Genomic DNA, 15,336 nt, shown 5'->3' on the forward strand with positions numbered 1-15,336 from the left:
GCATTTGCACTTACTTTCTGTAACAGAAGAAGAGGATTTGTCCCAAAGGCGAGTATTATACGCTGCTTTAAAACTAAAAGCTCTGTAGTAAAACGCACAATTTAAAATGCACACATAAAAATAGCTGAGGGTGAGTTAACAGGCCATGAAGCAGAATAATATGGCACTAATTCTAAGAGAAAATAAAAATTACTGTTTAACAGTACTTTGGGTTAGCTGATAACTCACCCTCCACAAGCATGGGTCCTAATCATTGGAGAGGGTGAACTGGCAACTTTGCTCTTTAGAAATCACTGTCCAAGTCAAACCAAACACAATATTTGGAAACCAGGTGTAAAAAAGAGGTATTTGTGTAATTAGTTCGTTCATATTGTCAGAGTCCCAGTAACTGTTTTTTAAACAACTGGAAAAGGACGAAAAAACGCCTGCGGTTTGGAAAATATCATTACGGACCCTTTAATTCACATTAGGCGCTTTAAATAGGGAAGTTTGCTATCTTCAAACAATCTTATAAAAGGAAGTCAATATATTTAAATAATGCACCATCTTGAAATGAACTCAGCCACAAAAACTATGAAATGCCACTGGATGGCTGAATAGTGTTTCCATAGCAAAGTAATTTATAATAATTGCTTTATGGATGCAAGTGCAATTTTCATTATATTCAATTCATAAAATGTTATCATACAGCTGTAATTTGTGGTATTTTATATTAGGAAAAGTGTTGAATATTTGAGGTCCTATGAAGCAATAATTAGCAGTTTGTCTAAACATGTATAAACTGCAGATTTGAATCTGCCTCCTCCTTATAACACATAGGTGTGTTGGGCGCATTTTGATATCTTAAACTAAAGGGAAAGAAATCACAGAGAAGCATGTGCTTTGGCTACTGCAGCCCTCTGCTTTTTCAGACTCAGTGGTCATCCTAAGTTGATATTTTCAGAAATGTCCAACAATTTGACAATTAATAATCTGTAAAGGTGTTAAAATAATACAAATGCACATTTTCTAGATTCATTTTTCAACTGTGTTTACTACTTCATTATAACAAGAACAAACACTTTCATGGGCTGTTGGGGAGCTGGGCCTGGGCATTACAACAGAAGGAGTGTAAAATCTACTAGACTAGAAATTATTAACTTCAATTCTTAGGTTCAAATACATAGCAACTTCTTTATCAAGAACAATATAATCTTGAAAGACCGGGAATGGACTGCTCTGAGTTTGAATGGAATGAAAATTATGAGTTAGTTTTTAATACTGTTTTTAAAATGTGACCTTAAGTATACATTTGAATGCTCTGAGATTAACCTTCACTTTTTTTTTGAACCAATAAATGTTACCCCCTAATTTATTTATTCTTTGTAACTCTGTCTTTATCCACATTTGCCTTATTGCAACCACTGAGTAAAGGATGACCACATAGATGTACGTGGAAAATTTGGGCACTAAGGAAATGTATGTGAACCTGTTACTGTTTCTTGACACAACAGCAATCCCAATATAACGAATTCTCATTAAAAAATAGCAGAATTATAATGATGGTCATTACACAGAATTATGGACTATACCATTGATCAAATTTAGAGAACTGACAAGGAAAAATGCAGAGGAGTGCAAGATATTTGAATATTAGGCAGTTGCAGGACTGTGCGACAGACATTCTTGACAAGAAGCAGCCAATTATAGCTTAAATTTCTGGCACATAACCAGTTGTGATTAATAGTTTTCCATTACATTACAGACATATTATTAATGTATTAAAAATGTCAAGCTTTGGCAAGCACTAATATGGCATGGTTCAGTTAGTCTGCAGAATTTACATTTAATGAGCTCCCATTGACACAGAAAAAGATATTGACCACGGCATATTACAGATCAGGAGCAGAGGGTCACTAAACTGTTCTTTAACATAATTGCTTAATTTTATTCTAATTTTTGTATTTGTAGCATGTAATCTAGAATGTATTCTTCATGTCGGGTCTCCTTACTTTTTTTTAGTGCCACTTACACTTCAAAGAAAATCCTCTTAATTTAAAATTAAGAAGAAATTAAAACTATGAATTTCCAGGACACGCAGTGGAAAAGAGGCCTCTGTCAAAATGGGGAATTTGCTACTCAGTATAATTACGGAGTTTTCGAAGACAATAAAATGATATGAAAATACAATACTATTTGCCCCCAACCTCTATTGCCTGATGGTACCAGTTCCCATCAGGCTATGCATTCAACCAGGTTAAAATCATCAACAGCTTCTTAAAAGCTAGGTCATCACAGCAAATAGTTTGGCAAACGGATAATGAGAAGGACAGTCAATGACATATTTGGGGATTTAGTGTACCATACCAACCCCTTCTGGCCCATAACGGACCTAATTGTCAAGTAATGGGGGCTTTGAAACTGCCTGAGGTATCCCCATCACCTAAATGTGAGCAGCTTCAGAAGAGCTCCATGCAGCCCCAGGTACCAGTTCTTTGCTTTGCAAACCTTGGGAACGAACTGTTTTCAAATAATGCCGTCATCTCTACCTGTGCACTAAAGCGCTGAGAAGTCCTCTTTAATCAAAATACCCATTAATATGCTATGAGAACTCCATAGACTCTCACTGATATATAAATTTGCAGAGCCAATATGAAAATATAAAATTATGTCATATCCTCAAGTTGACAGATGTTATTGATCTGGACTAAAAGGGGCTATAACATGGCTTTGCATTCACAGGACATCTTTTTCCAGGATTCTGAAGCTAATTCCCTTCCACCTGGAAATAACTTTGGAGAAGGAATTTCACAGGCCTTTTCTCATCAGAAGAGAAGCCTTCCAAAATAGTACATGGGAGTAATAGTGGTCAATAGTATAGACAATTACATTCTTTAAAAAAAAAAAATTGCCAATTTCATCAACTGAGAGGAAAATATTGACAGTAAATCTGTTAACTCTAGCTCATTCGTTTTATTATATAATCTCACTAGGAGGTGGGGGTGGTAGTAGTAGGCTATTTATTCCATAAACACAGGGGCACCTGAAATAGACAGCTATTGACTCATTCCTCATAGACATTAAAAATTTTATAAATAGGCATGTTTCTGAATGGGAAGGAACAAAAAGAACACTAACTATAATCACATTTCATTGAGTGAAAAGTATAAAGAGATTAAGATATCCCCAAATGCTATCACCTACCAAAATAAGCAGATTCCAACACTGTTGTAGTGAGATTGACTAGACGAGATATTTAAGATATACTGAATGCTTTTTGCATTTATTTATTGTTGTGAAGAGAGCATTTTCTAGTCATCTTAAATGGGAAACATTTGCTTCTACCCTTTTGTTAGCTGTCTCTCAAAATAGAAGGAATTTAACAAGTACTGAAACATCATTGACATATTTTACTCATCCTTGATTGGGTATTATGAGCAACTGCCTATCATGAGATTCTTAATAAAACCAAATAGCACACCTTAGAATTTGAAAGATCTCGGTTTTCTCATGAGAGAAGAATGATTAGAGAAATCAGATAGCATATACTTGGCAGGATGTTAGGGGATGGGATAATACATAAAATTATTTCAGAATCAGTTAAGTCTGGAAGAAATCTGGTATTTCATTACCATAGAACAACAAATCTTTCCTTCTTACTTAGGCAAGTTCAGACATCCAAGGTTTCAAACGCACATTTAAGAAAATCTACACCCACCTGAAGTTTTGAAACAAAACTCTGGATTCTGAAGATAACATTCTTTTTTAAAGTACACTATATCTCTTACTGACCTATAATATCTACACACACACACACACACACACACACACACACACACTTGTTTTGTTAACATAATAACTGACTTTCTGATTTGCATGAAATCTTATTTCTTTCCAAGCGACTTTATGCTCTTGTAACTCTAAAACTCTCCAAATCATTACAATACTTAGAAAACATAAAATAAAAGCATAATTGTTTAAATTTTTTTGACATATTACCTGATTTTTTTTGAATAGTAATAGAAGCAGACAAGTAGTTGCGCCAATTGCAAATATACAAAAGGAAACTGCAAAATACATTAGCGTCATCCTAAAAAAGCTAACCTGAATCACTTCAACACACATGCCTTGTGAAAGCTGACAAAACAAAAATCTCAACAGAAAAGAAAAAAAAAAAGGTTTGTGTGCAAATAAAATAAACTGTTGTCTTACAAAAATTTAAGACAATTGCTCTTAAATTTCACAATAGGAAATATAACCACATTAATAGCCACAGATGGAATTCTGAATGCCCTCATGTTGATCTTTAGTGGTGAAATAGATGTCATTTCATGGTATCCAGAAGAGAAAAGGAAATATATCCCCTACATACATAAGCTGGAACAACAGTAAATGCAAAACACTTGATGCATTTTTTTTCCTTTGTGTCCTGATCCACATGCAAATACCCAAATTTTATCTTAATGAAAAACTGAAAGCTGCTTATCTTCCAAAAGAATCTTGAACAGTTATTGAGCTGCCTTCTCTTTGCCAAAGAGAAAGGGGGGTGGGTGGGTAAGACATTCAAAGTGACACAATATACTTAATGAAATCTGAGGTTGCTAATTCCCCACAGGTTAGAGATGCTCTCAAGGGCTAGACAAATTACAAAAGCCTTGCTCCTCTGAAAAAGTGAATTTCTGGGAAACTTTTTCTAAGGAGCTTAACCATTAAGTAAATTCGAATAAATGATTTTGTTGGAGATCTTTCTGGTGAATTTCCCCTCGTTTCTGTAAGACAACTTTTAGTATTTTCAATCATAAAACAGGGCCTTATTTCTAGAGCAAATCTACTGCCAGATACACCATATGTTTAGTGGAATTCTGAATCTTACTCAGAATTTTCCATTCCAAAGATTGACAAACTGTTATGATAACGAGTGGCTCCATTACCATTCCGAGTAGAGAGGAGAATGGAAGAGGAGTGGGGTAACAAAAGCCTCTACTCTCTGGAAATCTATACCTGATGCGATGATGGGAACGCAACCTCCGACTTTTCCAAATAAAGTTGCTTTAAAATCCCCGCTAGGAATTTTCCGGCAAGCCCTGCAAGATGACAACCTCCTAAATGGATGGGGTGGGGGGTGGAGGTACCCGGGTGAGGTTACTACAACAAACAGCAGAGGGCGCAGTTTCTTTTTTTATCTAACTTTTCCCGGGTATGAATCACTTAATTGGTTATTTTGGGCCCAATAATATTCGGGATTATTCGTATTATATATAGATATCCACAGACCCATAGAGGATAGGAATTCAATGTCTCTAGCCAAATCCATCCACCGATTAAAGTAATGCCAGTAAAGAATCTGAGAAAATATTCCAAAGCATTCCTACACCAAGTCAGGTCCTCTTTCAATTCTCCCTTCTCCCCAGCTGCACATCATGGGATAGTAATGCTTTAATCTTGCACCAATAACGGAGATTAAAAGAAGGGGACTTCAAAAGCTCTCAGTGTGGCCACCAGCTCCGCAGGGCCAGCAAGAAGGCAAGTTTTTCCCCAAAGCAGAGACAACTGGCAAAAAAGGGAAAAAAGAACCCTCCAGTGCCTTGTGTGTGGCCAGGTGTGTGTGCGAGAGGGGGAGCGCGCCGGATGCCTGTGAGTCCGTCCACCGAGGCACCCACCCAGCGCCCAGGCTCCGGATGCCACACAGACACACACAGACACACAGACACACACACACAGACGCACACACACCCCTCCCTAACCCGCTCGGGGCGCACACCCAGGAAGACTCGTGTGTGGGTGTCAGAGTGTGCGGGTTGTGTGCGCGCCGCGGCTCCGCGCGCTGCCTCCTCAAGGCGCTTCACAAAGTTCCTCGCCCACCCGGAGCCTCCCTCCCGCCTGTGGATCGCAGGGGGGGAGGGGGACGGAGGGAGGGAGGGAGCCCGGGGGAGAGGGGCAAAGACTAGAAGCGCGGGTCGCCGGAGGAGGGGGACGCCGGCTGCACTTACCGTGTGGCCCGTTTGCCCTTGCGCCGGCCGGGAGCCGACCGACGGCGCGGGGCGGCGGCCCTGCCCAGCCGGGTGCGCCTCGGGCGGCGGCCGCGGCAGCAGAGCCCGCGAGCAGCGCACCGGCGGGCGGCGGCAGCTCCCGCCGGGCGTCCTCCGGGGCGCGGGAGGAGCGGGAGGGGTGGGGTGTGGACCCGAGCCGCCGCCGCCGCCGCCGCCGCAGCCCCGGGGTCCCGCTCGCGCTCGGCCCGCGGTGGGAGAGCACTCCGCGCACCCGGAGCCCCGCGCCGGCCCGCCACTCCCCGCCGCTTAATTACCTTCGTCGCGGGCCCCTGAGGGGGAGCCTCCTGCGCGTCGCCCCCTCTCGGAGCCCTCGCCGAGAGGGGGAATTCCTTCCCGTTGACGTCCTCTTCCGAAATGCAAAAGATCAGTGACTTTGACAGGTAGATGAGGGGGAGGGAACAGGGGTGGGCGGAGAGGAAGAGAGGATGAGAAAGGTGCCTCTCCCTCCAAAAATATAGCGATATTAATAATGAAATCGCAGCCTTCGGGAGGTCTTGCCAGCCCAGTCCCCCGCTTGCCGGCTCTTCTCCGCGCCTCCTCGCGCCACTGCCTCTGCCACTTCTCGCCTTAAACTTTTACTGGGGATTTTTTTTTTTTTTCCTATTTCTATTTCTCTCTCTCTCTCTCTCTTTTTTTTTTTTTTTTTTTTTTTTTTTTAAGCTGCAGGACGATTTCCTGATTCCCGGGGATCAGAACCAGCGGCCGGGCGGTTCTACCTCGCTTGGCACAGCTTTCATTTTATTTCAGATGAAGACGTTGAGCTTAGTCAGAAGGGACATAAATCAGGACAATTAGCATTGGCGCCAAGAAGATCCTCTAGTAACAATTTCTCCCGGGCTTCCTTCGCGCATTCCTCCACTCAAGTCAGAAATGTCACTGCACAGAGCGTTGATGGCTGTGAGACGCGACGCACCCAAAGTCCATTTGATGAAATATACATGGCCCACGATGCTTCTGGATTGCGGTTCCCGGGCTCCCCGCCCCCGCCCGCAGCGCCTGGCCGGACCGGCTCCGAGTGGCCGCGAGCTTTCGGCAAACTTAGGGGCGCGTGCAAATTAAAGAGTGAGCGCGAGGCCGGAGGAGGGAGAGAGAAAGAAGCGAGCCCGGGAAGCCGCAGCCCTCGGAGGGGTGGCCTGAACGTTTCACTTAAAAGCAGATCTTCTTCGGCAACTGCCAGCAAGTGGAAGGCTTGCAAACCTTACACTACCTCGAGACCTGGGCGCTCCGAGCGGTCCTAACTCCGTCCCGCTCGCTGCTGCTGCTGCTCCGGCCGCTCGCGCCGCGGCTCCACGACCTCCCCGCGCGGAGGCTGAGACCACCTTTCACCTCCCCACCCCCAGCTCGCCCACGGAAGCGCCGTTTCCAGTAACTCTTCACGTACCATCCACTCGTGCCCCCGCCCGTCCCATCCCTCACTCCTTGTTCTCCTCCCCCAAACGGTGCAGAAGCACACCCCCTGGCCCCTAGCAGTGATCCTAACAGTGTTTTTCAACCAACAATTCCCTGGCCCTGCCAGCGGCCCCTAGAGCGCAAAGCCTCGAACCTCCTCATTTATAAATCCATTCTCCTTTGGAAAGTTGAAGTTCAAAAGAGAGCCGTGCCTGTCATGTCTTCTTGCTTTTCCCAAGAAAAACACAAAAACCCCGACCCCCAAGACCTCATTCGCCACCAGTGGGGGGCTCAGACTTACCTGAAATCACTCTTTACTACATACTAACGTCAAAAAAAAAAAAAAAATCCAGACTTAGATAGGGAGAGACTTTAATTAGAAAGAAAGACTATTGCAATACAGAGAGAGCTCTGATCTCGGAAATCTGTAAGCATTTCAAACCAAACAAAAAAGCTTTTATATGGTAAGCGGAATACGCAGTGAGGGAAAGTTGGGCAGATGAGAGGGAGTAGACAGAAGGCATGACTGACCTGCGGGGTTTGACAAGAAATGCGTCTCTGTGGTCCAGGATTTGGGGAATAAGCTGACAAGGAAACATGTTCTGCATTTTAGTACTTGCTCGGATTTTCAGGGAAGCTGACATTCAGAATTGGGTGGGGAGGAAAGAAGCCTGACTCAAGTTTAGTCAAGGCAAAGCAGAGGGTAAGAAATGGGCCATTGTGACCACTTAGTCACCAACTACACACCCCACAATGAAGGCACAGAGTAAGAGCAAGGAGTCACTTTTCTGCAATGGCTGGGAGTGGGGAGTGGTGTCAGAAGGGTATTTGGGGGAGAAGGTTGTTGAACTGAGCCTATATCCAGACCCTCTTTGGCTCCCAAGCAGCAGAAGGAGGCAGGGATTCCAGGCATCCAGTTCCTAAACACCACAACAAAGAGAGAGACCCCCGTGAATCCTCCTTCCCTTGTCTTTCTCCAGGACAGGAATTTGTGATGTCCTAGCTTATCTCCTCCCTGTTCCCCCTCCTCGTTGCTTAAGCACTGATCTTGCAAAAAGAGTTACCTGAAGGGTGAAACTCTCTAAAGTCATGCTTAGGTATTTTTCATTCAGTTTGTCTATGCTCCTCTGGGGTTGAAATATACTGATTGTATGGAGATGCCTCTCACCACCTCATCTTCCCTCACAGGCTCCCAGAGCCTAGAACTTTCAGGGGACCCTGTAGGACTTAAGAAACCACAGCTGGGTGGTACCCTCACTTCTCAATGGCACCCCACTTTCCTTTCTGATGCTGAATACAAGGGCTCTCAGCCTTCCTCTTCCTCTAGTTCTTTTTTCCTCTTCCTCTAGTTCTTTTTTGCTCAAGCCAAGAAAACCCCTTCTGAGTTTTCATTCTCAGCTTTGTCTCATCTTTTTAGGTCCTTTTCTGGGAAAAAGTAAAGAAAAACTATCTATGCAGAGATTAAGAAATTCCCTCCTGGGATCCATCAAGATCTTTATGATATTGGCTCCCACCCTGGAGAAATGTTGCTTCCAGCTGTCAAAAGTTGTGGAATTAACCTCCTTCCCCTCTTCCTTTACTCTGACTCTTCCTCATTGCCAGTGCTCTTTTGACTATGGGCAGCCACCAGTACCAAACAAGTCTGATAGGTGAAGCGGACCCTTTTCAGTTAAGTAGCTTCTCCCACTCCAGGAATGAGAGAGTCTTCCAGAGGTTGATACCCACCCCCCAATATCTGCTCTGATCTTTTCACAGACTCAGTAAATCACCAATAAACATGTGGATCTAAACTTTGGCCAGGAAATCAGAATCACCAGAGGAGATTTTTTAACGTTAAAATCCCTTCCTCTCCAGATCATGATCCCTCCTCTAGTGGGGCTGTGGTGGGAAGAAACTTAACTCCAAAAAGGCACTTTGGGTGGATCTGATATACTCCCTCAAACAGAGAAGCCCTACGTTTATATATTAAATCAGCTTTCCTGATTGTATCTTTGGGCATTTGTTTATATAACACAAAGCAATCAGAAATTTACTTTAGATATTTTCTTGGCATTAGAGTTAAGTAAGTTAGGGCATGCTTACTTTATCTATTATCCTTTGCCATATATATATTTAACTTCCTTTGGAAAGAATGATTTTTCTGTTTTTATTTAACCTTTCGACTCTACTTTTTTCTCTCTCTCCTTTCAGAAAAGAATTGTTTGATCTTTCAGTTCTCCAGCTTCAGATCTCTGGCAGGTTTCCATGCATTCCTCATTCTTCTTCAACTCAGATGTTCATTTATTTGTAATCCTGTTAGGTCTCTAACTATTGTTCATTTTCCTAGGTTATTAGCTGCTTGGGAAATTTTTTTTAGAGATTTGGCCAGGCTGTTCAAATACTTGTAATGTCAGTATGCTAAACTGGTAGTGGGGGCATATTTGCTATATATCTGGTCCAAAAAGTTATGTGTCTTCTTAGAAATACTGTAAAATACGAGGTGCCTGGGTGGCTCCATGGGTTAAGCCTCTGCCTTCAACTCAGGTCATGATCTTAGAGTCCTGGGATTGAGTCCCATGTCAGGCTCTCTGCTCAGCAGGGAACCTGCTTCCCCCTCTCTCTCTGCCTGCCTCCTTGCCTGCTTGTGATGTCTCTCTCTCTCTGTCAAATAAATAAATGAAATCCTAAAAAAAAAAATACTGTAAAATACTTAACATAAAGTAGCTGTAAGATCAGTGTTCATTACAGGTGTGAATAATGTTTGTCCCCTTCCAGGGTTCAGTTGTACTCTCCTTGGTAACAAGAACAAACTCTTACTATATTTAATTAAGATTTCCATATCTGAAATATCCAAATCAGGCACAAGTTCTGTTTGGCCAGCTGTATACTATGTGATAATTTTTTTTTTAAGATTTTATTTTATTTATTTGACAGACAGAGATCACAAGTAGGCAGAGAGGCAGGTAGAGAGAAGGGGAAGCAGGCTGCCTGCTGAGCAGAGACCCCGATGCAGGGCTCCATCCCAGGACCCTGAGACTATGACCTGAACCAAAGGCAGAGGCTTGAACCCACTGAGCCACCCATGCAACCCCTTGAGAGATGATTTTTTGTAACTGCTGCATGTGTCCCAGTAGAAACATCCTTTCTAGCAGTTGTAAAACCTTTAGCTCTTTCTTGCCTCCACTCTGTGCTCAGGGACATGTTTTATTACAGAGCTATTAGCCGTGTAGTTTTGACAGGTTTTGAAGTTCCTTACCTAACAGGATTTTTTAATGCTTAAATATTTTGACATTTAAACCTCTTACAAGCCCTAACCATCTGGTCTGGGCTCTATCACTAGACTATATTGGCATTTTCCTGCTGTTGTTAGGTGTTCCAAGCACACTTACCTTCAAACTTTAAATTTACAAGCCCAAAATATCCAGTATCAAACATGCCCAACATAGGTATATCAGCAATCTCAGTTAGTTTTTCTGAGGACTGATGATAGACCAAAGAACGTATCGTTTAATAGAAGAAAATGCATATATTTACTGTGCTACTGATTCTAGAATGTGAAGAATAGCAGATGGTATAAGCTATTGATAGTTAATGACTGATGCAGGGAACATGACCTTTGGTATCCGTGTGATTTCTAATATATGGCACTGTGTCAAAGAGTTTGGAAATGCTAAAACAAACTGCTTGGTTAAAATACTATAAAAAAATAAACAAAATGCAGATTTTGATAGTTTTTTAGGAGAAAGCTTTCTAACCTAAACAATGACCTTTTTTTAGTTAGATATTTTCTGTCTTTTTTTCTATTCCAACTTCACGGCGCTAGGTCTGTTTGAGGGAGAAAGTTTTCTTATTTTAGTTTACTTTATCTCACCCATAAGAAATCAGCGGAAACCACTTTTTAATTTTTATGTTTTCAGAGCATATGACATTAGATGTTTTTATCCAACCAGTAAAAACTGTCAAAATCATGACACCCTGAGCTTTTAAAAAAAAACTATTTCAGTGTTTTTTAAACCAGAACACATAGTCAATGTTTGTTTAGCAGTTTGTTTTTTATCTGAGGCTACAAAAAGAGGCACCCCACTAGCAGGTTTGGGTAATGCTACAGTCTGAACAAAATCAGGGTCCATGAACCTATATTTCATTGGATTTAGTTTGTCTATCCAAGATCATAAACTTATTTCTTGAAAAAAGGAGATTTTGCAGTTAATCTCATGTGTTGGCTGGAAAAATTCATCTTAAAATCAACAGCTGTGTAGATTTCTTCAAATGTAATTTTCATATTTTCAGTTATTCTTTAACAACAAAATCGGCATCCTTTTCCAATTGAGGAGGAAAAAATATGGAGGAAGATTGAGTCACACCCTTTGCCTAATTTAGAGATCTTTCCATCAATTCCATCCCAATGGTTCTTCTCTCCAATTCAATAAATATCGATAGAACCCACACCACCTGCCAGGAGCTGTATTAGGAGCTGGAGGCAATGCAAAGCTCTCAGGTCAGAATGTACACGATCATGTTGGGAAAGAGAGTTGGGCTAACTGTAATGTACATTTTTAATGTTATCCTAGAGAGTGTTCAGGGGAAATGTAATGGTCAATCTGGAGATTCTTTTTGTACCCAAGATGGGACAGAGGGGCACGCAACTCAGCCAGTGACTTCAGCAATCACTATCAGGCCATTGGCGCAAACTGTATAGAGTGTCCACTCTGTGCTTTTGCAGCCTCTGCAAGAGGTTCTTCTACTATCCTACTGATGCAGGGTAGAACACAGTAACGGCTGAACCAATATTTCGTGAGCCACTGCAGTGAAACTATCCACAATGAAAGAAATTCCAAGAATAGAAAAATAGTAGAAATAGAAGAGAAATCTAAGATCCCAGAGTACTGTTGGCTTGAGTTATACTCTATCCAGACGTTTCTCCCTGCTTTTTTGGACTCTCTCCTTCTGGGTTTAGTGTGAGGTTTATTGTTCTGAAATAATTACCTTGACGGCTATTTCTATCAGCGCTGTCTGTGGCTCTCATCTTTTAGCTTCTAGGCTGAAGGGAGGCAGTGGATATAAGCTGGTGTTGGCTTCGAGTGAGTAAGATGGATTCCTGCCAAGTGGCCTTTACTTCCCAGTGGGCTGCCATCTCCTTTGGCAAGAAGGCTCCCGCTCCTACAGAAAATGACTAATTCTCTTAAATTCTGCCTCAATTTGTAATGTAGAAGAATGAAATCGAGGTGTTGTGGATTCTCTTCTTACTCCAGTGAGCCAGGAAGGAACTCAATAATCAGTTTCCCACACTGTGAAATCCCACAGAAAATCCTACAATTATAAGATTACTATGATATCACAGAAATTATTTCTTGGTTCCCTCTTGCTACCTTTTCTTTATTCTCAAACATGAATTTAACACCTCACATGTGCTAGGGACTACATTAGAAATAATAAGTTGAGGGGCGCTTGGTAGCTCAGTCAGTTAAGCATCTGCCTTTGGCTGAGGTCATGATCTGGATATCAGGATCCCTGCTCAGCAAGGATTCTACTTCTCCCCTTTGCCCCTCCCCCCCCATGCTCACTCTCTTTCTGTCAAATAAGTAAACCAAATCTCTTTAAAAAAGAAATAATAAGATCAATGTGGCAGTCTCTGTCATAGTTTACAATCTATTAGAGAAAACAAATTTGTAAATAACCAATGTAATATTGTTATAGGAGGTGAGATTCAAACAGGGAGCAAGTAAACCCCCAAAAGAAACAATGTATGATTTTCCTTGGAGAATCCTGGAGAAAGTTGGGTAGATGACGTGGTAAATGACCTACAATACACCTCAGAAGATGAGTAGTGATCACCCAGCAAAGAAATAGAAAGCCTTCCCACCCGGAAGCAGGGGTGGGGCAAAATCAGGAGCCCTAATCCAATAAGGCATAAATTTGGGCAGTAGTTTGGTGTGGTTGAAGTTCATAGCTCCATACAGATAGCCTTTGAGGTGAATGCTTACAAGCTTTTTACACTGAAAATCTGTAACAAGAATTGAGAACAACAGAGAAAAACAAATGAAAGGAAGTATCCTATGTTATTTAGGTTGAGACATATGAACATGCCAATAATTTACCATTACTGACTACAGAAATGGCAACTTTATGTCTCAGCCTAATAGGATCAAGCACTGCCCACTGAGTTCTCAGTAATCCCTGTGAAGAGAAGAGAGTAATCTAAAACAGAAAATAGTTTTTAAAACCTCTATATTTACTTTTGGAGTGTATTATATGCCTTATTTTGGCAAGAAATACACTTTCCTAATGAGGTTTTATGTTTAGATTGGTTATTAAAATTAGTTGGATTTCCCTGATTAAGCACTGATAGCAGGAGAACGAGGTTGCAGAGAAGACTGGCGACCAGGAAACCCAAAGTTCAACCAATTCAGCCAGGGATAAGCCACACATGAATAACGGGGAGTTGAATAATTAGTAATTATAGATACCATTCAAGCCTTAGATGAAAGAACCAGCCCCCAATCATTCTACCACAGTTTACATTTTGCAATCCTAAATCAGTGTGTTTCAAATTCCTGTGGGAGAGTAACTATTTTCAAAAAGAAAAGGGAAGAAAATAAAACAAGCTAGAAAAGGATGCTAAAATTCAAGAAATTTAGAAATCACTATGCATAATGGAAGGAAAGAGCAACAAACTGCTGTTACACGAACTAGTACTTCTTTAAATCACAGCAGAATTTAGATTTTTTTTCTTTTTTGGTGAAGATGGGACAGTTAATCAAGCTTTTTACTATTTATAATTAGAAAGTCAGGAGATGTATTGATGAGGAGGAAAAAAAATGAATAATCTAACTTTGTTTTTTACCTGCCCACCCCACATATTCCCAACTGCCTTCTGCATTTATAAGTCTTAGTTTTCTTGATATTTATGTAAAATGAGACTTAGGAAAACTACCCCTCTTCTCAGCCACTTTCCTGAAATGATATCTGTCCCTACTGGTAGTCTGAACGTTGAGTTTGCAATGAAGGAAGACAGCTAGACTGTCAGTTTCTGTGTATCATGGTATACATGTCACTGTTAAGATGTTGCAATTATCCTCATATTAAGAATTGATTGACAGACAATGAGAGCTGAACGCCCATAGTTCATTTAGTTAGTCATTGAGAAACAGAGCCCCAGACTTTAGCCACTGAAAATCTGAGACTGACCTAAATGTGTGTTCAGCTTAAAACTATTACATGTATGGATCCTCCAAGTGAATTTTTTCAGAAAATCCACTGAGATATTGTATGAGTAGCATTGGACTAGGAGCCAAGAGACCAAAACCTTGTTAAGATACTTTCTTGCTGTGTGAATTGGCATAAGTCACTTCACTTCTCTGGGCCTTAACTAGCTAACCTATAAAATGAGGACGTTGATTTAGATGAATCTGAGGGAGTAGTTATAAAAGTGGGGTTCATGGACTTCCTGCCTTACAATAGCCTTGGGGCTTGCTATAAAGCAGGTTCCTGAATCAGCACCTCCAAAGGTGATTTTTATTTAAGCATATTAAATTTTGAAGAGTGCTAGCCTAAGGTTTCTTCCAGTTTTTGCCTTTTGAGTCTTGCTTTGAGGTTGGGATTAATTTAAATGAAAGCTAAGACAAAAATAAATGCATCCTTCATGTTCTTGGATAATAGAATAAGAACTTTGATTTCTATAATTTTTTTATGTTTCGATATAAACTTCTATGTATTAGAATTAAGTGGGATATACATTTGATTCCCTGAAAGATTTGAGAGAATGAAGGCCAAGGACTTTGAAAACATATTTTTAAGAAAGGAAGAAATCAAGCATTTGCTACCTAATACAGTTCATCTGTAACCATGCTCACGGAGGCCCAATTTCTGGAACATATGTATTAGATATAAGCTGCCATAAATCTCTGCTAGAAGTACATTACTCGACTTGTAAACACCA

General features: G+C 41.2%; 1 protein-coding gene across 5 annotated transcripts in view; it reads right to left on the bottom strand.

Moving 5' to 3' along the window:
• Nucleotides 1-7,428, bottom strand: part of NTNG1 (netrin G1) — a 349,817-nt gene extending 342,389 nt beyond the window's left edge. The window contains exon 1 of one of the 5 annotated variants that reach the window (XM_045081977.1): nucleotides 6,284-7,428. The gene's annotated coding sequence lies outside the window, so the exon portion shown is untranslated. Of the gene's footprint in view, nucleotides 1-5,969; nucleotides 6,111-6,283 lie in introns of those variants that run through there. The other 4 variants (XM_045081973.1, XM_045081974.1, XM_045081975.1 and 1 more) reach the window with 4 other exon arrangements.
• Nucleotides 7,429-15,336: the final 7,908 nt, after the last annotated feature.

This window comes from Mustela putorius, unplaced genomic scaffold (assembly GCF_011764305.1).
Source record: "Mustela putorius furo isolate JIRA1106 unplaced genomic scaffold, ASM1176430v1.1 tig00000585_pilon_pilon_pilon, whole genome shotgun sequence".
Taxonomy (NCBI): Eukaryota; Metazoa; Chordata; class Mammalia; order Carnivora; family Mustelidae; genus Mustela; species Mustela putorius.